The sequence below is a fragment of the Diabrotica undecimpunctata genome, chromosome 4 (assembly GCF_040954645.1).
Source record: "Diabrotica undecimpunctata isolate CICGRU chromosome 4, icDiaUnde3, whole genome shotgun sequence".
Classification (NCBI taxonomy): Eukaryota; Metazoa; Arthropoda; class Insecta; order Coleoptera; family Chrysomelidae; genus Diabrotica; species Diabrotica undecimpunctata.
Window position 1 is genome coordinate 53,108,155 of NC_092806.1, and position 25,838 is coordinate 53,133,992.

Below are 25,838 nucleotides of genomic sequence, written 5' to 3' on the forward strand. Positions count from 1 at the left end.
AAGTTTATATTTTTTCTATCCTTCAATATTTTGTATCGAGAGATTACTCGACACATTGAATGCTTTTTATAATAGAAAAATGTTTCAGCGATAAAAGAAAACCGTCATTAAATCTCACTGGATCCATTCGAAGGAAAACAAAACAGACCTCTCAAAAACTTTCCTAACTGGTGACAGCCATCACAGACAGGAATAGGGATACGCAGGGACCAGCGACCTATGTCAACCCACACCTCGAAAAAACTATCGAAATGCGGCATTGTCTGAGTGCCAGTACCAGCCTAGCTGTAAACCGAAAGCCATAATCCGTGATAGACGGAGAGCTTACTATTTCAGGGTGAAAAAAGTTAAATCTTTGAAAATCCTTATATGTTTTAGGAGTGAAAAAAGACTTTTTTATGATCTTCGAAAATTATCAGAGGTCGGATACAGTAACTGGGATGTCTTAACACTTCGCCACAGTGCGTTACGAGTTACGACCCATATATGCCTCGTAAAGTTCAAGTCATTTAAAGGGTGTCTGTGTTCTGAAAATAAAAGATATTTGATTTCGGGTCAAACTATTATTTAATATAATATTGGATATATACATTACAAAAGTAGGAGTGAGATACAATTTTCCTGTCATCAGCTGAAGTCTTACTAAAAAGAAAATGGTTCGTTTCAAGATTTATTATTTAAATACTGAACAAATATTTTAAATATACAGCAAAATTGAAATAACTTTTAAAAGTAACACAAAAAAGTTGTTTTACCAGTAAACATATTTTTTAATGTGCTTCATTGAAGCACGCTGGACATAATGAAGGTTTTCCGTTACATTCTTTACAGTATGTTTTCACTAACTTTTTTAACGTTTCTATCGGCCTACAGAATATTTGAAGACGTCACAACAATAAACAACGTAACAACGGGTAGTGACCATCGTATAGTTAGAGCAAAAATAAATATTAACATGAAAGAAGAGAGAAAAAGGATTAAAAAAAAACAACGATGATAGATGCCTTTAAACTAAGAACAAATGAAGAGCAATTCCGAGAGGTCTTAGCGGATAAGTTCGAATCTGATCCTTAACATAATCAAGATCAAATTGACGAGATTAATAAAAACATAAATAAAAACCTACTCGCAGCAGGAATACAGGTCGCAAAGAAAACAAGGACTAAAGAAGGCAAAATAAGCAATGAAACTAAACAGCTAACAAACAACAGAGGCTTAAAATATCTAAGAAGCGCACTTGGAGTTCAAAAAATCATCAAAATTAAAGACGCCAACAATAAGGAAGAGAAGAACAAATATAAAATAACAAATATTGTCGAAGACTTCTACACATCCTTGTGCAGCTCGCAAGGCCAGCCTAATGAAACAACAAAGGAGAACGTCCAAAGAAAAATAAAAAACGTGGGATCAGAAGTACTACCAAATATAAAGGGATTCGAAATAGAAAGAGCTTTAAAAGAGCTAAAAAATAATAAAGCTCCAGGACACGACGGTATAATTGCCGAGCTCTTGAAAACAAGCAAGACATTAACAATCCCCGTACTAACAGAGCTATTTAATAGATGTCTCCATAATACCAAGATCCCTAAAGACTGGAACGAGAGTCTAGTAAAACTCATACACAAAAAAGGGGACAAATGTGATCTACAGAATTATAGACCTATATCGTTGCTCAATCAAGTATACAAACTATTTATGAGAATTATTAACAAACGGTTAACCTACAAAATGGACAATTACCAACCAACAAGGCTTCCGCAAAGGATATAGTACATCGGACCATATGCTGACAATGAGAACATTGATAGAGAAGGCAAATGCATACCAACTACCCGTGTTTCTTGCCCTCGTCGACTATGAAAAGGCGTTTGATAGTATAGAGATGTGGGCCATAGAACAAGCTATTAATAATTGTAGAATAGATTCGAGATATAGGCAACTAATACATAATATATATGAAAATGCAACTATGATAGTACAACTAGACGAAAATACAAATCCCATCCCCCTTAAGAGAGGAGTGAGACAAGGAGATATAATATCGCCAAAACTTTTCAAACTAGCCCTAGAAGACGTCTTCAAAACTACAAATTGGTCAACCTATGGCATTAACGGTAATGGCAACAAGTTAAACCACCTCAGATTCGCTGACGACATAGTGTTTATAGCGAACACATTCGAGGAGCTGCAAATTATGATGGGGGAACTAGCAGCCAGTTCCCAATACGTCGGCCTAAAAATGAATATTAAAAAAACAAAAATAATGACAAACACAGATGACCCCAGACGTATAACTAATATGGCAGCGTAATAAATGGCAGTGAGATAGAACAAATCCAGGAATATATCTACCTAGGCCAAATTCTGAGACTTGACAAAGAGAACCAAAGTGCGGAAATTACTTGAAGAGCAAGACTAGCATGGGCAGGATTTGGAAAACTTAGTTGGATACTTAAGAACCGCAAAATATCCCAATACTAGAGAAGCAAAGTGTTCAACCAAAGCATCCTTCCTATCATGACATATGGATGTCAAAACTGGACCCTAACCAAGACAAACATGAATAAACTAGCCACAACAGAAAGAACAATGAAAAGAGCAATGTTAGGTATACGACTGTCAGATAAAAAGAGAAACGACTGGATAAGATCCAAAACAAAAGTCGAAGACATAGCAAAAAAAATTGCCAAACTTAAATGGAGCTTCGCTAGCCACACTGCTAGACAAAAAGACCAACGTTGGAATAATACAATACAACATTGGAGACCTTATGAAAGTAAACGACCAAGAGGAAGACCACAGATGAGATGGGTTGATGATATTAAAAGAATAGCCGAAACAAATTGGAAATATGTTGCTCAGGATAGAGAGCGACAGAAGGAGTTGGGAGAGGCCTATGTCCAAACATGAACGACAGAAGGCTAAGAAGAAGAAGAAGATCGGCCTCTCTACTAGTCATGCTTCTTCTTAAAATTTTGCAACATACTGTACACTGTTTCTTCTCTTTTTATTATCTACATCGCTTTGCCTGAGTATATGGTATTTTTTGGGTGTAAGTGGTCGTGACGGTTTCAAATTTTCTCTTTGTCAATGCCTCTACGAGCTCCAGTCTGAAGTCAAGGATAGGTAACTTGTCGCTTTTTCACGTTTGCTCTTATTTAGCAACCAAGCATGGAAAACTTCGGTACTAAATATTAATTCCACTTTCCGGTATAACTTCAGAGTTTTGTGTATTGGGCTTTGGTAGGCAGCCATTTGATCACTAAAATCAACACCCTTTTTACTAAGTTATAATCAAGAATAGCTTGTGGTTTCAGCCCTAATGTATCCTTTTTCTTTTTACCTGAGTCAACCAAAATACAATTATGATGTTCAAATATTTTAAGCATTAAAACTGGTCTTTTGTCAACCCATTTGATCACTTTAATAGGTGATTAAAGTTTTCACCTTTGGAGGATAGAACACTAGGCAAACCTTTGTCTGTTTTTTTCGATCCTGCCAAGTTTTATTGAAGTATAATAGTAATCACAGAAAAGATTATGTCCATTTCCATAATATTCTTGCATCAGCGAATCTACGATATGTTCAGCATGATATTTTTCTGTCACCTTTACCAGTATAAAGTTAATTATGTATTCGTCAGTACTACATAATTTATACATCTTCACACCATACATGCGCCTTATTTTTTAAATACTTCCGAAACACTAAACGGCCTCTTCCAGGTATTATAGATTCGTCTATGACCAAATCTTCACCATGAATTATACAGTTTTTGAAATTCTGTAGTGTAGAATTATTAACAGGACGAAGATTATATTATAGTCTGTCTAGGCCGGTATCTTTAGTATTATCGACGAAATACCAACACTTTAGGGTTACCAATTTTTTAATCGAGATTTTGGTTTTACATATATTTATATTTTTTTTGTTTTTCTCCATTTGTTATCCTTTTTTAGTTCCCTCTTTTTTTAATATTTCATCCATAATCAGGTTGAACAATAGAGGACTCAGGGAATCTCCCTGTCTTATCCCATTGCCAGCTTCAATAGGGTCGGTTAGTTCTTCTTCTACTTTTACTTTTATTGTGTTGTTTTGGTAGATATTTTCGATCGTTTTGATTATTCCTAAAGGTATGTCTCTTGCATTCAGTAAGTGGATAACGTCTTTTAATTTGACCCGGTCAAATGCCTTTTTAAGGTCTACGAAACATAGATATGCCGGTTTGTTGTATTCTAATGACTTCTCTTGCACTTGCCTCATTATAAATATAGCGTCGGTGCATGATCTTCCCGACCTAAAACCTTGTTGTTCTTCTGCTAGTGTTATAATTTCATTCAATTTATTTGTTATCACTTTGGTTGTTAATTTAAGTGTTGTGTTTAATAAATTAATTCCTCTGTAATTTTCCGGGTCCGATTTGTCTCCCTTTTTGAAGAGAGATATTAGGATAAAATGAAAAAGACAGAAAAGATTTGATTTCACGTTCAAAGCGTCTATGTATCTGTTGATACGTATTTCGACTTAATAAGTCTCATCAGAACAGTTATTCATAGCCGTTCTTAACGTGAAAAATAATCTTCTCTGTCTTATTAGGAAGCAACAATAAACTGGCTTGAATTTGTTTCGAAACTATCTTACCGAGATATTAGGATGTTTAATCTCCATTCTTGAGGAATTCTGTTTTGTTCCATTATTTTTAAAATTTTTAAATTAAATTTATTTTAAAATAATCTGCTATGCAGACGACGCAATACTACTCTCTCAAAGTGAAGAGGATTTACAACGTATACTGCACCAATTTAATATAACCGCCAGAAAATTTAACATGTTAATTTTCCCAACAAAGACAAAATGCATGGTTATAACAGCAAATTTACTAAGATGTAAATTGGAGCTGGAAGATCAGATATTAGAACAAGTGATAAAGTTTAAATATCCAGACATCACATTATCTAGCTACGGAAAGCTCGAAACCGAAGTGGAAGATCAAGTGAATAGAGCAAACAGAGCCGCAGGCTGCTTAAACGAAACAATATGGAGAAATAAAAATATCGGGAGAGAAACGAAAGGCAGAATTTACAAAACAGTCATCAAACCAATAATGACATACGCGGCAGAAACAAGACCTGACACAGAGAGAACAAAAAGGATGTTAGAAACAGCAGAGATGAAAACACTTAGAAAAATTGATGGTAAGACACTATGGGACAGAGCTACAAGTACAGATATACGACATAGATGCAAGGTGGAGAACATCAAAAACTGGGTAAGAAATAGAAGAGTAGAATGGAACGATCATATAAGCCCGATGACAACAAATATAGTAGTAAAGACGGCAAGAGACGGTTCCCCAATAGGAAGACGATCAGTAGGAAGACCACGCAAACCATGGAATGACAACTTACTGGAGGCACATTGAAAAACAGACAGAGTCATGTCTATATAAAAAGAAGAAGAAGAAGAAGAAGATATTTTTATAGTAGAATTTCTGCATTGCGATTCGTTTCTTGAACCATAATTTCAATTAGGGCATCAACATCAACCAATAATCTAAAAAATATAAAGGTGATTTGGCATTGTTCGGAATATTATAAACTGGTTCTCTTTTACAAAACATTGGAAATATGATTTCATCAGTTTCAATTATCTGTGACCATTCGGTAATACCCGGTTCATCAATATTGTTATCTTGAATAATCGCCTCAGTGACATTTTCTATCATATTCTCTCTAAAACTGATAACTCTGAGGAGGACACTTAATTTCTATCTAAACCTAAATACTCTGAATTTTCATCAAAACTGTCGGAATGACTTAAATCAGGTATAGCTTATGCCAGTTCAACTAATTTTTTCCCACGAGACATTTTATAATTAGAAAAAGCTTTTACTGCAACTGTTGTCGGACCTAAACTGACTAATACTCAGGTGTGGCATCTTCGATTTGCATTTCTACTAAAAGAGCAAAAGTGGTTCTAAATTTGAAACTAAAAAGAATAAAATTAATCACAAGACTAACAGTAACCGGTATAAATATTAACAATCTAAAAGAAAAGTCAAATAACTACCAAAGGGCAATTGATGAAAGATTACATGACCAAATCGACAGCCCTCAATTAATTTGATGGTGTCTGACACCATGTTTGATGGTGTTTCGTGGTGTTTAAATCGAAACAAATTATGAAATGAATTTGCAAGGTTTTCTTTGTTAAGATTCTCTAAAGTAGTATCTGTTATAAATATTTTTTAAGCTAATTGAATTTGGACTGAGCAGTTTAGGTTTTCAAGATAGGAAAAATTTCAAATTAATTTTTTTTTTATACGTGTAATAATTTTCCAAGGTAATCTAAATCTAAGACTATATTTTATTGTATTGAACATATTTGATTTTTATTTATTTCCTTCTACCCCTTTTTGTTATTGCACACTAGACAAGATAAATGTATATCCGAATTCGAATAAGAACCCTGAGAAAAAAATTTTGAATCATTTGGCGCCTGTAATTAAAATGTCCATTTTTTTGCAAATTTGACTTTATATATTTTTCACATAGAATAGTAGATTCTTTATGGATCTCACACATTCAGTTGTGTAAAAATCCCAGATGTCCGGAGTAAAATACAGCTGGTTCCTAAAAAAACTAATACGACTCTTAAAGCGTATTTTGTAGAAAATTGAGCAGTGTATTTTGAAGGATAAATACATAGATAATAATATAGTATGTAGAGAGATAAATACTTATTATTTACATACTGTCACTGTCACTGCCAAATCTTAAAATTTGCAAAGAACATTGCAAGAAGATTTGCTCCACATGCTAGCAAAGAACTAAAAGCAAGAATTGTAACGAAATTAGAAGATGGTTGGTCACTATCTGCCGTAGCTAACGAGAAAAGAAGAAACTCTCGAAAGAAAGCAAGGTTCTGAAAGACCTAAAATATCTACCGTTCATGAAGATCGTACGCTTTTGGAGAGATTAGAAGAGAATCCTTTTGAAGATGCGAAAACTGATAGAATTATGTCACAGTTTCCGGGAAGAAAGACAACAACTTGGCGCAGAATTAAAGCATCGCGTCTAAGGTACCGAACTGCAGCAAAAAACAAGCTCTTACACCATAACAGAAGCAATCAAGACTTATATTTCCTTTAAACCATCAGCTACAAAGTCACTCACATAAGAAAACGTACAGTGAAAGCACTACTGAACTCAAACATATTATGTACAACTTGGATAATTGGACTTGGTTAAATGGATTCAATATTTCGTACCAAAAATGTGCCGTAGTATTTGTTTTAAGAAAACACCCTATTAAACATCACGCTGTAACCTTACATTGGCAATTATATTCCAATTGTTTCGGAATTTAGATATCTTGGTGTCATACTTGACAGAAAATTGCTTTGGACTCGGCATATTAATTCTACAATTGGTCGCTGCGAAAAAGGTATTAATTTTCTTAAAATGGTGTGTAAGAGATCGTGGGGTGCAGATCAAAACATTGCATTGAATTTTTATCGAGCCTATAATAGATTACTGTTGTATGGTATATGGGTCAGCTAGCATAACCAATTTACGTAAACTTGATAGAATCCAATTTAAAGCTCTAAGGATTGTGTTAGGATTGATGAAAAGCACTCCAAATGAAGCCACCCTAGCTCTAGCATCTGAAAACCCACTCTCATTGCGCAGAGAATATCTGACAAGCAAATATTTCCTAAACCAACATTATCGTGGCACTTATAATATAATGCAAAAATAATTAATGAATTAAATACAGCTGATTTAACATCTACATACTTCCTTAAAAAAAACTCTCCACCACTTGCAAGAGCAATTATAACTTGCAACGAACTAAAGTTAATAAATTCCGCTTATAATCTTATCTGGGAATCGTTGGATAGACCACATCTTACAAGTGTTCTAGCTACAAATATTATTATCCCTAAATACCAAAACGAATTTTGCTACACTACTCTTAAAGAAATCTTAAGTGGCTATTCAGATCATATTGTGATCTATACAGACGGGTCAAAATCACCAACATGTACAACCAATGCTTACTTTGTACCAAAAATGAAGATTAAAAAATTATTTATTTTAAATAATCATTCCAGCATTTTTTCTGCTGAAGCATGTGCTATATACAAAGCCCTTGAATTGTGCTGTGAAAACCAGTGGAACAAAATTGTCATATGCAGTGATTCACTGTCACTATTACACTCCTTGTAAAACTTTAAATTCACAATAAATAGCAATATATTCATATTAGAAATTTTTCAACAGTTACTAAAATTATCAGATCCATTTGGTACTAAATTTCTATGGGTTAAGGGACACTCAGATATTGTTGGCAATACTATTGCTGATTCTATAGCTAAAAATCCATTACAGCATCCACATATGGTGATAGAAGAATTTAACACATGTGACCTACTTGCTTATATCAAACAACATATTAAATTTAAATGGGACAGACAATGGATTCAGTTTGGTGAAAGCAGGGGCACTAATTTATACAAATTACAACCAACAGTAGATGTAAAACAATTTTACAAAGATGTTACACTAAGCAGAAACACAGTGTCAACTGTCTTTAGATTAAAAGTAGATCATGGATGTTTTCCGAAACATCTACACAAAATAGGAGTTCTCCCAACAGACCGATGTGAGTGTGTAACTAGTATAGCTGATTTAAATCACATATTCTTCAACTGCCCACTATATCGTAATACAAGCACGTGGCTGCTAAAAGAATTGATAAAAGAGGGTTTAAGTACACCATTAAACGTAAATCTTCTATTAAGTGAAGACAATATAAAAATCTTTAAAATAATTATGATATTTCTTGTAAAAATTAAATTAAAGGTATGAGTGTAAAATTGATCGTATGCGTGAACATTTCCTTTGTATGTTTACCATATATGTTGCCCACCTACCTAACTGTGGTTTATGTCTTGTTTGTTACAATAAAGCCGCTCTGATGAATCCCTGAGCGTGAAAAGTGTCCTTGTACAATCCTGTATGAATGCATACTAATATTTATATGTAATTACGTGGCTAAAGGTTTCAAGCCAAAGCCAATAAAAAACAAGCTACAAAGTCAAGATTTTGACATGGACGTTCCACACCATTACTGGAAAAACAACACCAAAACAAATAATTCTGATAACAAATATAGCGAAAAATAAAATGAGTCAATCAAAGTTTCGCGATCTAATGGAGTTATTTAAATATCTCAAGAATTTTATCTTAATCTAGAACCAGAATCCGGGAAACCAAGGACCATAGTCGTAGAACTATTTAGCGATGATAATAGCAGTGGTAGCGAATAGACATTATAGATTTTTTTGTTATTTCTACGAGGATATTATATATGTTCATTTTCCAATATATTTTACCACAGAATACATCACCAAACAAGAAGCGAAACGAAGGGCTTTTTCGCAATCCAAATTTCTGTGACAATCCGCCATGTTCTAAATAGTTTATCTGTCAACCTATAAAAACTGAAGTTTGTTATTTGTTTACGTATTGAGAAGTGTTGTTTCGCGTGTGGTGTTTAATAGTAAAAAAAGAATAATACTGTTATACATATTTTTGTAATAAACTTATTGTGATAACTGCACAAAAAGGAGAATTTTATTGTGTTGTTCGTGGGTACCCATCTAGATCTGGTGAGAAAATAGGTAAGTCTCTTTTCAATACCGAGAGATCGTAGCAGTTAAACAAATTAAATTTGAAATTCAAACGCGTTACTAAAGTTATCTGAACATTTATATTTTAGTTAAATACACTTTTTTTAGAAAAAAATACAATTTATATAAAACAGATCTACTTAAAAAACATTAGTTTTAATGATTACTTCGTTTCTCAGTGTAACTATAATTTTACTAGTAGTTTCGAGCGAATTCCTTATTACTTTTCTTAGTAACGAAGATTCATTACTTTTCTTACTAAGTAGTTTAACTGTCATTGTCACTCCAAAATTTATGTCCTACGAATATCAAAGGCACCGACAAAGCTTTTACTTCTTGTTGGGTGGAGTATTCTGTAATTTTACTTTCTAAACTTCTACCGATTTTTGTTTAAAATATCAATAAAAATATGAAATCAACTGGTACAATTGTTTTAATATCCACATTCCTTCCAATGAATATCTTTGGAAAAAATCTAGTAAAAGTTAGATTTGAAATGAATTGAAGCTGGGTACTTTTTCTTGATTTGTCAAAATTTTAATTTTTGGACAAGATTTGTTTTTCAAATAAACGCTTCACATAAATATATATATATATATATATATATATATATATATATATATATATATATATATATGTATGTATGTATTAAAGCTTTAATGATCTTCATAATGTCTTCAACCCCCGGTCGCTAGCTCTCCATTTATACGCAGTAGTCTTCTTCGTCTGATTTCGACGTCGTGGCGTGGTGGCGTAGACGTCACTGACCTCGGCACCGTGCACGCATTATTACAGCATGACGTCACGGGGCAACGAACCAGACCCAGACTGCCATATCGATTCGCACTTACACACACAATCGCACATTATGCCTCTCTTACACACTCACTGTAAATCCTTTTATGGACTTTTGGAAGTCCTTTCCTTTCTTCCACTCCTGCTGTCTGAAACAATAATCGAATGAATGATGTTTTTGAAATTTTAAAAATAGCAGCAATTTTTACGAATAATGGGAATATTTTTTAATGAACTAAATATGAATAGCTTTTTATTGTTTCCCGTTTTTCTTAAACTTATAAATTTATTTGGAGTAAATTATTACTTCTTTATTTTTAATTATTTTAATTTTGTGGATCGCGGAATAATTTTATGTACTGTGTGTTCTTAAGTAAAGTCGGCTTTTTTTGTATTTATAAATAGTTACTTATTATGTTCCAAGGACTAGCCTACATCTAGCGAGTCCCGATCCGATGAACTTTTTTTTTAACTTCCTTTATTTATTGTAATCTGGTATCAATCACAATATGTTTGAAAGACATAGAATAAGTGACACAATGGAATCTAAACCCATTGATGAGAACGCTTTACCTATATTTAGTTTACATTATAAAATTTTTGATTTTTATACAAAAGAGTGACTTCTATGTACTTTCTAGCGGTGGAGAGATCTGGAGGATCCAACCTTTTAAGTCTTCTGAGCTGTGGTGGAATCAGGAGGTCGTTGGCGAGTGGATTTGGATGATATAATAGTCACTTAAAGTAATTTGTACACTAAAAGTGACGGTTGCTTCTTTAACATCAAGGTCATGATGAATGAAATCGTTTGGCACATACCATTAGTCATTACAATCACCACGAAAGGTATTTAATTGGAATGTTGGTAGTCTTTGTATATTTGTATTACTGACTGTTCCCCAGATTTTAACGCCATACATCCATACCAGTCATAGTATTACCTTATAGAGAAGAAGTTTGTTTTGAATACTTAAATATGACTTCCCATTCATAAACCAGTACATTTTTAATCTTAGTTGTTTGGACTACATGTTTGCCTCAATTTAGGTAATTATCTATGTGGAAACACAGATATTCGATATCGTTTCTAGCAGGTAGTAATTTTCGGTTTATAGATACTAGAGGGAAGTTCTCTTTCGCCTGGTCCGCCACGGACCTCTGATATGTGGGGCCTTCAAATTGAAGAATTTAGAAATTAAGAAACAGCGAAAAAAAATTGAAACATATAAAATTGCACTGTGCTACATAACATAAAATAGTTTTAATGTTTGCCTTATGTTTTCTTTTATAAAAAATTAGTATGCATTGTAATACACGTTGCAGTCACATATTCAGCTTATTCAAATATTGAATAGCAAGCAAGGAATTTAATTTAACCCAGCCTGTGAGACTTGCACACCCCTTAAAAATGACACTCGGGTGTTACAATTTATTGGGGCGAGGAGGATTAACTCTTGCACTCAGGAGTCACTCCACCGCGCCCCAATGCTCCAGACCATCCCTTTTGCCCCTATAGCACTCTGATGCGCGATAGGGGCACAACTATCACCAAAGTGCTTGTCGTGTGAAAGTCCTGGGTACAAGAACTCCAACTGCTATCCCGATCAAAGCAGGTTAGCGTAAGGCACTTTTTTCCTGCTATCTCTGGTGACTTATCATCGAATCTGAAATTGCTTGCTCGGGCCCCAAGTCTCCGCTCCGGGCTCGCCCAGTTCGGCGACTTGGCCCTCGAAGATGTGGGCCTCTCGTGCCCGGGTTTAGAGTTTTTTTTTTATTTTTTTGGTGGCTCTCGCCTTTTTATTAGTAGTTTTGTAATTTTTTTTAGTCGCTGAACCAGTTTAAGTTTTTTGTAATTTTTATTAAGGATGTCTGAAAAGTAATATCATTAGTCATTATAAAAATTGCCAGTGTTATGTACTGGGTTGTCTTCTGTTGATAGAGCTACGATTTTCTAGACTTTATATGTTGGCCAGGATTTGCTGTTTTGGTCTTTTGTGCTTCCATCGATGGAACGCATCATATATAATTATATCTCGCAATATCGGGCTTGGGTGGTTCTCTAGCTCAGCAAAATTTGTACTGGCTCTTTCTACCATCATGTCTGTCACCCTTACTTGTTTTAGTTCTCTGAACAGGAAACGTTCGGAAAAGTATCGGGTATATTTACCGCTCGTCTGAGGCTGTTATTATGTGCTGCTTGTATCCTCTTTTTGTTTGATTTACTTATGTCTCCCCATGCGAGAGATGAATTTGTTATTATTGGAAGTATGATGCTGTTTATCAGTCTTATTTTCGTGTTTAGTCTTAATTTGCTTTTTCGACCTATGAGTCCTCTTATTACTGCTCTGTCTGTGATTGTTTTTTGGATGGTTTGGTCCAACTGTTGCGTGAAGGTTAGTCCTTGATCCATTGTGACTCCTAAGTATTTTGCTTCTCTTTTCCAGTCGACAGGATTTTTTTGTACTGTAAGCTGTTCGTCTGGGGTTTCTCGTCTCTTTTTAAACATGACTACTTGAGTTTTTTCTGAGTTGATGGCTATTTTCTATCGGATACTCCATTCTTCTATGTTATCCAATGCTGTCTGTAAGTTGTTTACAGCTTTATCGATGTTTCTGTGCTTAGCGGCAATTGCTGTGTCATCTGAATAAGGGCTAAGAAGTGTTCCTGGTGTTCTTGGAACATCGGCGGTGTATATTGTATACAGTAGAGGTGACAGGCCCGCTCTCTGTGGCACTCCGGCCTCCGGAGCTCCGTGCTCGGACAGGACTTGTCCTATCCGAACCCTAAACCTCTGGTCGCCCAAGTACGATGAGATTAGTCCTGTCATGGCTTCGCTGTATAGCTTCTCATTTTGTAAGTGTCCTTCATGCCAGACTCTGTCGAAGGCTTTGCTTACATCCAGGAAGGCTGCTCCTGTATACTCGTTGTCGTTGAATCCAGCTGTTATGTACTCTGTTAGTCTGAATACTTGTAGTTCGCTGGAGTGTTCTGTTAGGAATCCAATCTTCCCATGTGTATTTCTAACTCTTTTTCAGTAGTGCTGTTTCTTAGAGCTTCTTGGATGATATTTTCGAACTCTAGGACTTTTTCTTCTATTTCTTGTATATTGTTGATCACTGGGATATTGTCGATCTCAAGACGCACAAGTCTTTTATAGTTTGACCACTTTGTTTTCATTATTTTTCTTGTTGTTGTGCTGTTTTCTTCCCATGTTCCTATTTCTAGTAATATGGGGTTGTGGTCTGCTGATCCTTCGTTTAATGTTCGGATATCCAGTCCTAGGTTTTTAGCTACTACTTTATCTAAATGGGCGGGTTGAGCATCTTTTTGACTCGATGGGCCCTATTACCATGGTATCGTCGTTGTTTGCTAAATAGTTGTTTAGTAGTCTTCCATTTCTATTCGTAACTCTATCATTCCAGTTTGGGGATTTTGCGTTTAGGTCTCCTATTATTATGGACGGCTCTTCTGTATTCAGGAACGCATTTAGATCATCGTCGTTTATTGGATCTCGTGGTCTTACGTATGCGGAGGTGATCCTAATTTTTCTTTGCCTCGTTTGTACTCTGATTGTAGTTGCTTCCATAGTGTTTAGTGCTGGTATTTGTATTCTAATATGCGGTATTCCTTTTCTCACAAGGATAGCAGTACCTCCTGACCTTGCTCTATGGTCGTTCCTGTAGATGTCGTAGCCAGGAAACTTTATGTTTATGTTGTTCGTCAATTTAGTTTCCTGTATTGTTACAACGTCCATTTTGTATCTATTAATTAGTTCGTCTAGTACGTTTTTGTTAGTTCTTATGCCGCCTGGATTCCAGAAGCCTATCTTTAGGTATCCTTTATCTCGCATCTTAGTTCAGCGCTAGTTCTATGTCTCTCTTCTTGCACTATTTTGGTGACCAGCTTTTTCACCATTTGGGTTAGTCCATTTTGTTGCTCTTTCGAGATCAAGATGGTATTTTCAGGTGTTTTTGTGGATTGTGCGTATGATTGCCCATTTGTCCTCATTTGTTGTTGCATCCGGGTATTGGTAGGTACTTGTATTCTAAGTCTTCCCCATATGGGTACTTTTGGGCATTCTCTATAATTGGCGGGGTGTTGCCCCTGGCATATGGCAGTTGGCATATTTCGTCTTTTGGTCTGCTGGAATTTTGCAGAACTTTGTCAAATGGACTTCTCTGCACTAGACACATCTTGCCTTCTTAAATCATACGTTTTGAGCATGGTGAAAGCCTTGGCAGTTGAAACACTGGGTGGGCCCTTGAGTTTTTCTTAACTCCTTTATGTGTATTTTCGTGTACGTAAGATTGGTAATTTTTTTCGCCTTAGGTACATCTTCGTTTTCAACCGTTATAATAAACATGGGCAGTTTTTTTGTCTGCTTTTCTGGATATCATGTTGGTGATATTAATTGTTTTAATGTCATATTCTTGCTCCAGATTTGCTTGAATATCTTTGGCAGTGGTGTTTGAGAGCAATCCTCTCAAAACTAATCTTGGCTTTATATCTTCCTCAAGCGGGAATGCAATCCACTGTATTTTTACTGATTTGGAGTATTCTTCCAGAATGACACACATTTTTCTATACTCAGGGTATAGGGTCAGGGTTCTTTGCTTTTATTAATGTCTCCCTGCCGTTTCTAGAGATCTTGATGTAGTGAAGATCTTTTGTTTTTCGGTTATTTTAAGTATAGCTACGGTTTCTTTGACACTTTGAAATTTGATCACTGGCGGTTTGTAATGTCGTTTTTCTTCCGCTTTTTGACTACTAGCGTTGTCGCTTGTGCCCATTGTGTCTTCTTGCGCATTTGTTGTTGCTGCGAGAGCACAGACATTGTCTTCTTCTGTGACGTTATTTTTCTTGTTTAGCAAGGAGGGAAAATGTTCTTTTGTATGTTTTGTTTTTTCCTCTTTACAAGGACTTTTCGTCGTTTTTTCTTTTATCTTAGGGATTGCTCCTGTAGACTTTTTCTCTGTCTATTTTTCTGCTGAAACAGGTGCCTTGTTTTCTTCTGGGTTTTTATTTTTGAGAATTGTCCCCATGGTTTTTTATCTGCCAGCTCGTCGAACCATTTATTCATCTGCTTTATTATATTATTGCTGGAATTGGTGATCGAATCTTGTAGTTCGCAGACTTTTTCATTTAATTTGTTAATAGTTTCCTTTAATTTGGAGATATCTTCGTCCTTGGCAGGTAACTGCCTTTCCATTTTGGCCTTTTTTTTCTCTTTTAATTCCATTTTGTCCTCTGTTGAGTCGATGATTTTATCGACGGTCTATGTATGACTTCTTTCCTTTTTTTTGTTTTGGATGTTTTAAATTAACTATCACTTTTGTCGAAATCAACTATATCTAAATATGATTCATCATGCGATAAATTGTCAAAAATATTTTTTGATTTTAAATTTAATTCTGTGGTACTAACCTCCATTTTCCCGGGTGGATTTGTCTTCTTTATTTATTTATTTATTACAAAATATGTTCTAACACTTAGTTTATTAAAGTCTTTATTTGTACAATATTACACTAATTTATTTCACACTATAATTATATAATTTATTTACAACATTTATTACAATTTATATTCCCGACAATACGCGCGTTACATTTCAAAACTCGATTCGATATTATTATTCAGACTAACGGTTTACAATGCAATCCTCTATATATATTTATTAACCGTTGTTCTGGAATCCCGGCGAAGCGGACGGATGTTGACCTGTGATGACCCCTGAACTCGCTCGAACGGCATGGAGGAAGAAGACCGGTTTTATCGTAGGGAAAACTACAAGAAAATTGTATGTTTACATGTTTACAGATTAAATATGAGTCATATTTATCGTAACACTATCACACTATCACACATACGCTTTATTAACGAAATAGCCTCGCTCCTCGCTTTGTGCCTATCTCTGTATTGTACTAGACACTTTCGTTTTCTTGGAAGAAGTGCAATGCACGTGTTCGGTCGCTTATCCGTCCCAAAGGCAGGTCAGCTGCTTCGTACGTCTGCTTCGGTTGACGCCTCGATCGGCACTCCTAATATTGAATATGCAATGATATTATAAAGGCACTGGAAAATAATGTATTGGATCTACAATTGTGTAAGAGTCAAGGCTATGATAATGAAATTCATAGGGGTGTCTAAGCAAGGATCAAGGAAAAAATAGCAAAATCATGTTTGTGCCTTATGCAAACCAGTCTCTCAATGTGTATGAAGCTCATGCAGTTGCAATCATCCTCAGCTGTGTAACGTTTCTGCAACTTTAGAAAGTGTGTATAATTTCTTCTTATCCTCTCCATATATATGGGGGATTTCAATGGAAGTGATAGGTGTATCTGTAAAACAGGTATCTGACAATAGATGGAATGCCCATCATGAAGCTGTGAAACTTATTTTAAAGTATTTTGATAAATAGTTCAAGGTACAAAAAAATTGTGTGATGCGACGGAAAATATTTCTGGGCTCTGCTGAAATTTTACTCTCGAATATTTGTGATTTCAAATTTCTTGGATTCCTTTATTTATGGGAGTACATTTTGCAAGAAATAGACAGTCCAAAAAGGTATTTACAGACGGAGTGTTTAAGCCTTGAAAACGTTGAAATACAACACCGAAGTTTGACAGTCTATTTGGAAGACAGTCGATATGAATTAGTCACGAAAGGTCTCCAGTTTGCTTCTGAAAAACGTGATAAAATGGGAATCTCCCTTAAAAATAACAGTAGGAGACGTTTAAAACAAATAATGACTTTAGAAACAGCCGAAGATGCCGGATTATCTCTCGAAGATGAAACTAAAACATGTATGCTTGAATGTTTAGACAAGCTACACCAAGAGCTTCTAACGAGTATATAAAGAATGGAAACTATATTTGAAAAATTTAAAATCGTTCAAGTCGAGTATTTATTCAATGAATTTGACTTCGCCACCTATTAAAAGCTGCAAGAATAAATGAAGAGGCCAGAAATTAGACTAAATTGAAGATGGCACAGTTTATTCTTGATATGGACCTGATGGAATCTGTTCCAAATGTCTTTTGAACATTATGTGTCTCTATTGCTTCTAATGAAAGGAGTTTTTCAAAATTGAAACTCATAAAAAGCTATTTACGATTCACAATGAGCCAGACCCGGCTAAATAGTTTGGCAATCCTCTCGATTAAACGTGAAGTAGCAAACAACATCAAATTCGACAAAGTAATCAAACAATTTAAAAAGAAATAAAAATAAGAAAAAAATGTTTGTAAGTAAAATCTCTGAAATAAATTAAAGTATGAATATTAACAAAATAATCTTGTGTTGTCAATGTTAATCCGTGATATAATGTTTGGATAATGAATAAAACCAAACCAGATAAATTCAATTAAAAGTAATTTTTAGCATAGCATATTTATAAATTGTATTATATTTTATCTTTATATTTCAAACATGTTGTATTTAGGTAGTTGCTATATGGAGGTATGTCTTAGCTTTTTCTTATATTGGGGAGAGGTGCCTCTTGGGTTACTTTCGCCCTGGGCCTCCTGAATTGTGGTTACGCCACTGGACAATTATTTACTTTGTTTTACAAAATTAATATGACTTAATAACACGGACCTATATATTATCGAAAAATTTTCCCCATTCAAATTTTATTTTCCCAATCATATATTGTCTTTACCTAAAGAACATCCCCCGTAGCATTAATTTTGCGTAGGGAATTCTTATTTGTCTGTCTGCCCGTCTATTCTCTCCTACTCGGGTATTACTTTACTTTTGTACTCAGACTCGTGACAGTTGCAATCGCAGTGGGTGCAAGAAACTGGCTGGGTCTTGGGTCGATGGACACTTAACGCCCTAGGACTACGCACGATCTTTATGGGTATTGACTTCTTTCCTAATCATGCATGACCTATCAGGTCTGGATTGAAGTTCTTTGAAAAAAATCGAAGGCAATAGGTATGGATTTTTAAATTCAGGGTGAGATGTTTAAAATAATAAAGCTTAAAATTCGTGTTTAAGATCTTTATTTGGTAAGACTATTTGGCTTATTTTGTTTTGGTTTAAATTTATCAATCGCTTACTCTTTAATTGTTGCTTTAATCATGTCTAAATTAATCTATGTTTGTATATTTCCTTGATGATATCTGCTTAAAGTTTTGGTTAAACCAACCATTTCTCATTTTGTTTTGGGACATTGCAAGATATTTGCACCTGATGGGCTTAAATTTAATATTCTACATTATGCGATTTTCATCAAAGAGACAAATTGTTGCAATTTTTTTTACTAGTTTTTTTATATAAAAGATAATATATCGAGATATAAAACCTATATTATAAGTTTTCATCAATAATACTTTTTTAACAGGAACAACTTTAAAAAAGTCCTATATACAGATCCGACTTAGTATTTAATTTCATAATTAATATTTTAAATCGTTTAAAGTTTCTTCCTTCGGGACCCGATTTCTGAGTAACCTGATGACCTAGTAAATATTTTAATCAAGATTTTTGTAGAAAATTAAATTTACAATCGAAATAACATCTTTTATTAAAGGCCAAATTTTTTTTCAACAAAAAAAATGTTACAATGTAAGGAAACTAAATCTATATTAATAAATATGAATCGACAAAATGTTTGTATGTGCATAGCTTCAAAACTACTGCACCAAATTAGATAATTATTATTTTGTTGTGTTTTTTATTATCAGCATAAGGTTTGTGTAAAATATAATTTTAAAAACATTGTACTGAAAGACCTAAAAAATAGGAAAAAGAGAGTTAAGATTTGATTTCACGTACAGTGCGTCTGTGTATCCACTTATACGTATTTCACCCTAAAAGGGCCCTTCAGAACGGCTATTCACAGTCGCTCTGAAAGTGAAAATAAATATTTTCTGTCTTAGGAAGCAACTCTAACATGGCTTCGTATATACGCAAATAGCGACATCTGATATTAAAATCTATAAACTAATTTTCGAAACCAAATTCAGATTTTTGCTTTAATTTGTGCCTTCTAAGAATTGCAAGGCAAAACAGACGTTGATAAAGATGTTAATAGAGACATGGGGAATCTAAAAATTACATTCCACGACATGTCGCCTCATCTAAGCAAAAATCCTTAGCGAATTTGGTTTCTAGTACCCGTACAGAGTATATCGGAATAAAAGGAAAAAGATAGTTAAGATTTGATTTCACGTACAGTGCATCTGTGTATCCGCTTATACGTATTTCACCCTAAAAGGGCTCTTCAGAACGGATATTCACAGTCGCTCTGAAAGTGAAAATAAATATTTTCTGTCTTAGGAAGCAACTCTAACATGGCTTCGTATATACGCAAATAGCGACATCTGATATTAAAATCTATAAACTAATTTTCGAAACCAAATTCAGATTTTTGCTTTAATTTGTGCCTTCTAAGAATTGCAAGGCAAAACAGACGTTGATAAAGATGTTAATAGAGACATGGGGAATCTAAAAATTACATTCCACGACATGTCTCCTCATCTAAGCAAAAATCCTTAGCGAATTTGGTTTCTAGTACCTGTACAGAGTATATCGGAATAAAAGGAAAAAGATAGTTAAGATTTGATTTCACGTACAGTGCATCTGTGTGTCCGCTTATACGTATTTCCCCTAAAAGGGCCCTTCAGAACGGCTATTCACAGTCGCTCTGAAAGTGAAAATAAATCTTATTTGTCTTAGGAAGCAACTCTAACATGGCTTCGTATAGACGCAAATAGCGACATCTGATATTAAAATCCATAAACTAATTTTCGAAGCCAAATTCAGATTTTTGCTTTAATCTGTGCCTTCTAAGAATTGCAAGACAAAACAGACGTTGATAAAGATATTAATAGAGACATGGGGGAATCTAAAAATTGCATTCCACGACATGTCTCCTCATCTAAGCAAAAATCCTTAACGAATTTGGTTTCTAGTACTCGTACAGAGTATATCGGAATAAAAGGAAAAAGACAGTTAAGATTTGATTTCACGTACAGTGCGTCTGTGTATCCGCTGTACTGTAGTTTAAATATTTCTTTGTTGTTCGTTTGAGGCTCGAGGTCCACAAAAAATAATGGTAATGGTTCACGGCTCAATCTGTGTCTGACATTTGTAACGTTCCTTACCTTATGACCCTTTTTCTGGATTTCCGCTTTTATTTCATCTATCGGAAAAGAATGATGTAGATCTCGAATAACTGCTCTGTATACTCTGTCTTCCTTAGGTTGGTATGTATGGTAGACAAAATTTTCCTCTCGTACTTGATATATTAGTTTTCTGTAGGATTCAGGTGTCTTTGGTAAAATTTTTATTGTGTTGTTTGTTAAGGCTTTAGTGAAGTAGGTTTCTACTTCTACTGCTTGAGCTAAATTATCTATCTTTTTACTATAGTCATTCACGCCATATATAAAAATTGGAGGGGTTTTGAGATTGGTGTATTTTTTATTCGTATCATTTACGGAGTTTTCCTGTGGAAGTGGCTGAAACCTATTTGAGAGTGGAATTGGAGCTTCCTTTTCTCTTGAATCTTGACGTTTAAGCCTTTTTCTTTTTGGTCTTATTGTTTGATCTGAGTGTTTATTATTTTGAGAGTCTTCATGTTCTTCATCTGACATCGAATCATATTCATTCTGTGTTTTTGAATTGTTTTTTAAGTTTAAGTTAGCTTGAGAGTTTGATGTAGAATGAAAAAAGTTGGTTTGCTGGGCAACTACTGGCTGTACCTAATATTGTTGTTGATAATTATCAAAAGGTATCATTTGGTTGACTGTTGGTTGATTTGAGCACAATGGTGGATCTTGAGTATTTATTTGACTTACTTGGTAATACGGATGTATTAGATTTGTAGGGTCGTTCTGCGTTACAGTTGGAATCTGCACTGTAGGGTACTGAAAATCATTTGATCCTGGTCCGTTCCCTGTTGGAAACATTTTCTCTTCACTACTCACTTTTATTTCACATTGACTGGATAAATAAAAATTTGTTAGATGTTAGATTAGATGTGGTAGAAAAAAAATATTAGACTATTCAGTGTCACTTGCGGTGGTCAGAACAAAAATCAATTTGTTGCTGCCATGTTTCTGTATGCTGTTCAGGCTTTACCTATTGAAGTAATCGATCAAAAATTTCTTATATCTGCTCACAGTCAAATGGAATGTGACTCAATGCATGCTAGAATAGAAACCGCGGCCAAAATATCCCTGTATACTTGCCGCCTAAATGGGTGGGGTAAACTATTTCAAAGAACGCAAAACAAAATGCTTCAAAATATGAAGTTTATACAACACCTGACCTTACCTTTATTGCAAAACTTATAATGGTTAATCGAAACAATATTTATCGTTTCCAGGTATAAAAGTAATAAGGATAAGGTTAAGTTTGGCTAGGTAAAAGGGGAGTTTGTAACTAACAAGGAATCCAAAACATACGAAAAGTGCATACAAATTTTGGGAAAAATGGACGACTACTCCGATAGCTGGTTTAAAGAAAATGGGTTCGAAATAGCACCAATTAAATCTAGTATATGTATTTTCACGAGGCATAATCCTCCAAAAATAGACAAGTTAACAGTGAACAGTCGGGAATATAATTTTTGTTCTTCAATTAAATACTTAGGGATGATTCTTGACCGTAAATTAACTTGGAAGTTACACATTGACTTCATGTTAAATATATGTAATAAGGGATTAAATTTCCTTAAAGCAATTTCTAAAACTTGGTAGGGAGCCGATGTAGAAACTGCGTTACTTTTTATCGATCGTACATAAGATCAATCATAGATTATGGATGTGTCTTGTATGGTTCAGCAGCTAAGTATATCTTGGGGAAAATTGACGTATTTCAAAATACAATATTACGTATTTGCCTAGGTACTATGAAATCAACTCCAACCAATTCGTTACATGTTGAAGCACTAGAATTTCCACTCAAATATAGAAGAGAATATCTTGGTCAAAAATTTCTGATTAATATTCGTCATAGAAACCTCTCTCTTTACTGCAGTATTAGCAAACTTAATAATGCAGATTAAACAAATAAATATTGGATCCACAAAAATTCTCCTCCACTTTGTGACGCTTTTAGAAATCTCTCAAATTGCAATAACACCAACTCATACACATATGATATTTCAATCTTTGAAGAATTTTATGTTTTTTTACAAACTATTCCGGTAATTAAACCAAGGTACCATGGAAATACTGCAATCAGCTACAATATTTTAAGGAATTTATTAGAAAACTGGCCAGCATCAACAGTTATTTATACACACGCATCAAAGTCTTCTCTTGGCATGGGATGCGCTTTTTATATTCCTTCAAAAAGTATAGAAAACATGTTTACTCTGGATCATAATTTTTCAATTTTTACTGCTGAAGCTATAGCAATTTATGAAGCATTAAAGTATTTTAAGAATTCCAATGACAACTCCGCAATAATTGCATCTGATTCTTTGTCGGTTCTTATAGCCATTGAGACTATATCTTTTCCTAACAAAAGCACAAATATTTACATCCTTCTAATCAAAAAAATTATTTTTGAATTACATCAGGAACAAACACCAGTTAGATTTTTGTGGATTGAAGCTCACATAGGGCTTGAGCATAATGAGTATGTAGATATATTAACTAAGAAAGCCATTGATTCTGGTGCGAAAACAGATTATAAGCTCTGCATCCCAGATTTATTTGTAACAATCAAGAATATTGTAAACAATCAGTGGAAACAAGAATATCATGAATACAGTCAACACTCTAAATCACAATATGCACTCATACAACCCTCAATCCCGAGTGAATTTTGTTTTAAAAATTACTCTGTTCCACGTAGATACATTACATTTATTATCAAAATGAAATCAGGACACGCATGTTATCCGGCTCATCTGGCATAACTTAAAATTGTAAATTCCAATTTATGCGAAGTTTGTCAAAAAGAAGCAGATTTAAACCACATTTTCTTTGAATGTACAAAATATATACAACAAACTGACGACTTAATAAAAAATTTAATCAAACAAAAAATCCTTCCACCCTATAACATTTGTTACCTTTTGTCATTAAATAACAAAAATGTATATAACTACTTAACAGAATTTATTTCGAAAACTAACCTCAATTTGTAAGTTCAGTAAAAAAAATAGTAACCTTTGTTTTATCCCATTTGTTTTAAACCTACTATCCGTGACCCTGTATAGTTTGTGTTTTAATTTAATGTCTTGATGGGTCCCTAGACGAGAGCGAGTAACCATGTTTGTTCCATTGGTAACCAAATAACCAATAATAAATATATTGTGATAATTATTTTCTTTTCTCTCCTTTGGGAAGAACTTAAAAAGTTGTGACTGGCTGAATGGCAAATGCCTATGCCACAAAAAAAAACTAACAAGGAAAGTTGTAATGTGGATTTGAGTACTCAGTATCTCTTGACGATTATCACAGCATTACAGCATTTACAAGAGATGGAGATTTAATAGAGTTAAAAAAATTATATTTCAGTAAGGTGGTTGCAAAACCCAAAGTTTAGGAGCAGGAGGTACGTATAGTACGTAATTTCCTAGCCTTCTTCAGTGCCTAGTATCTCTGGCAAAAGCTGATTTCTATGACCGAAAGGGGGTAAAGGAGCTGTTTTCTCTATGTTGGGTGTCACATCAAAAGTTAAACTAAGTAAAAAAGAGAGTACTACTCGATTTGGAAATTCTAAACACGACAGAGATAGCACAGCTAGAGTGTTCAGGAATTTAGGGGAAATCTTGTTAGAAACAAACATTTCCAACAGGTAAGGTATCCTTCAATTTTCACTTGAAGGTAAGGTAAATTTTTTTAAGGTAACACACGATAATATTTCTTCGCTCGCTACTTTAGCCCATTTCTTAAACCTTTTAAATCAAATCTCAATAAGTCTTAGCATTTTTTTACTACTTGGATAAATGTTGTCTTTATATTAGGGTTACTTTGACCCAATATAATTTTACCTACTTTAAAGCATTATGTAAATAGATAGAGTCAAAGAAAGACTTGGGTTTATTTATATTAACAGTATATTTATATGACAGAAAAATATATTTCAAATTATGTTTTTTAGAAAAGGTACAAAAATGAAGGAAAGGTACAAAAATAAAGCTTTAGGAAACAATTCATATTTTTTACAAATTGCTGATGGAAAATAGTCCCCTTTTTAACAGTTTTGGAGGTTGAATTTTTTCTTTTGCACTCAATTTGTAAAACACAGAGTCGTTTTCTTTTGGTAACTTCCAAAACTTGTTGGTATATTCCATGCACTCAACAACAGCACCTTCTTTTGACACATTAACAGCTAAGTATACCAGGAAACTGTAGCTTATTCCATTCGACAACAACGAAGTTTCGTTTTCGGTAGATTTGATTTTAATTTTTCTTCTTCGTTTTTGTTCCGGAAGTTTTATGGCATTGAAAGAAGTAGATCCAACTGGATCGACATTTGTGTAATTTTCTTGGAGACCACTGATTGATTAATTTCCTCTTCTTCGTCCGTTGAGAGAACCATGTCACATTGACAGGATGAAACGAGGCTGTAATTGTCACTATCTTTTTTCGAAGACGAAAGTTCCATGTTTTTTTATTCATTTTTGTCTTTTGTCTTGTCTTGTTTTGTCTTTTTTATTCATTTGGTTTTCTTGATACTGAATAATACCGTTAGCTGTTATGCTTTTACCAGCAGTAACGTCTAATTTTTTTTCGTTTCATTAATCAGCGTTTAAAAACTTTTTGCCTTTGTCTAAGTGATGTATGCCGGCCTTTTTAAAACCATAAGTACTTTAAGTTTTCCTTTCGATGAAGCTCCAATTCATCCAAAGATTTTTTTAACCATCTTGAAAAAATATCTTTTGGTAATGTGAAAGTGAAAGGCACATGAGAAAGGCACTCTGCCGAAACCGCTGTAGTGATAAGATTTTATAAAAAGTTTTGTGGAAGTTTTGAAAACAAAGTTTTCAGTGTTTTATTGTTGTATTTTTTCCTGCATTTTTATTTTGGTTTTTCTAATTATTCTTAACAGTTTCAGAATAAACAGAGTCGTCGATAGTGGGTTTTCTTGTCGTAATCCTTCCTTTGTGTCAAAATTATTTCGATTTATGTCGTATTTGCAAACAAACTGTAATCGATAAGTAAGAAAGAACTAAAAAGATTAATGAACAATACAATAAAAGAGGCAAAAAAATTGGGCTTATAATGAATGAGGAAACCACAAAATACATGATGATGGAAGAAACATATAAAGAAAATAAAGACAATTTTTTATTGGAACTAGAAAGAGAAAATACATGTATGTTCAAAAGAGTTTCAGAATTTACTAACCTGAGTCTAAAATTGGATGAAAATGGACA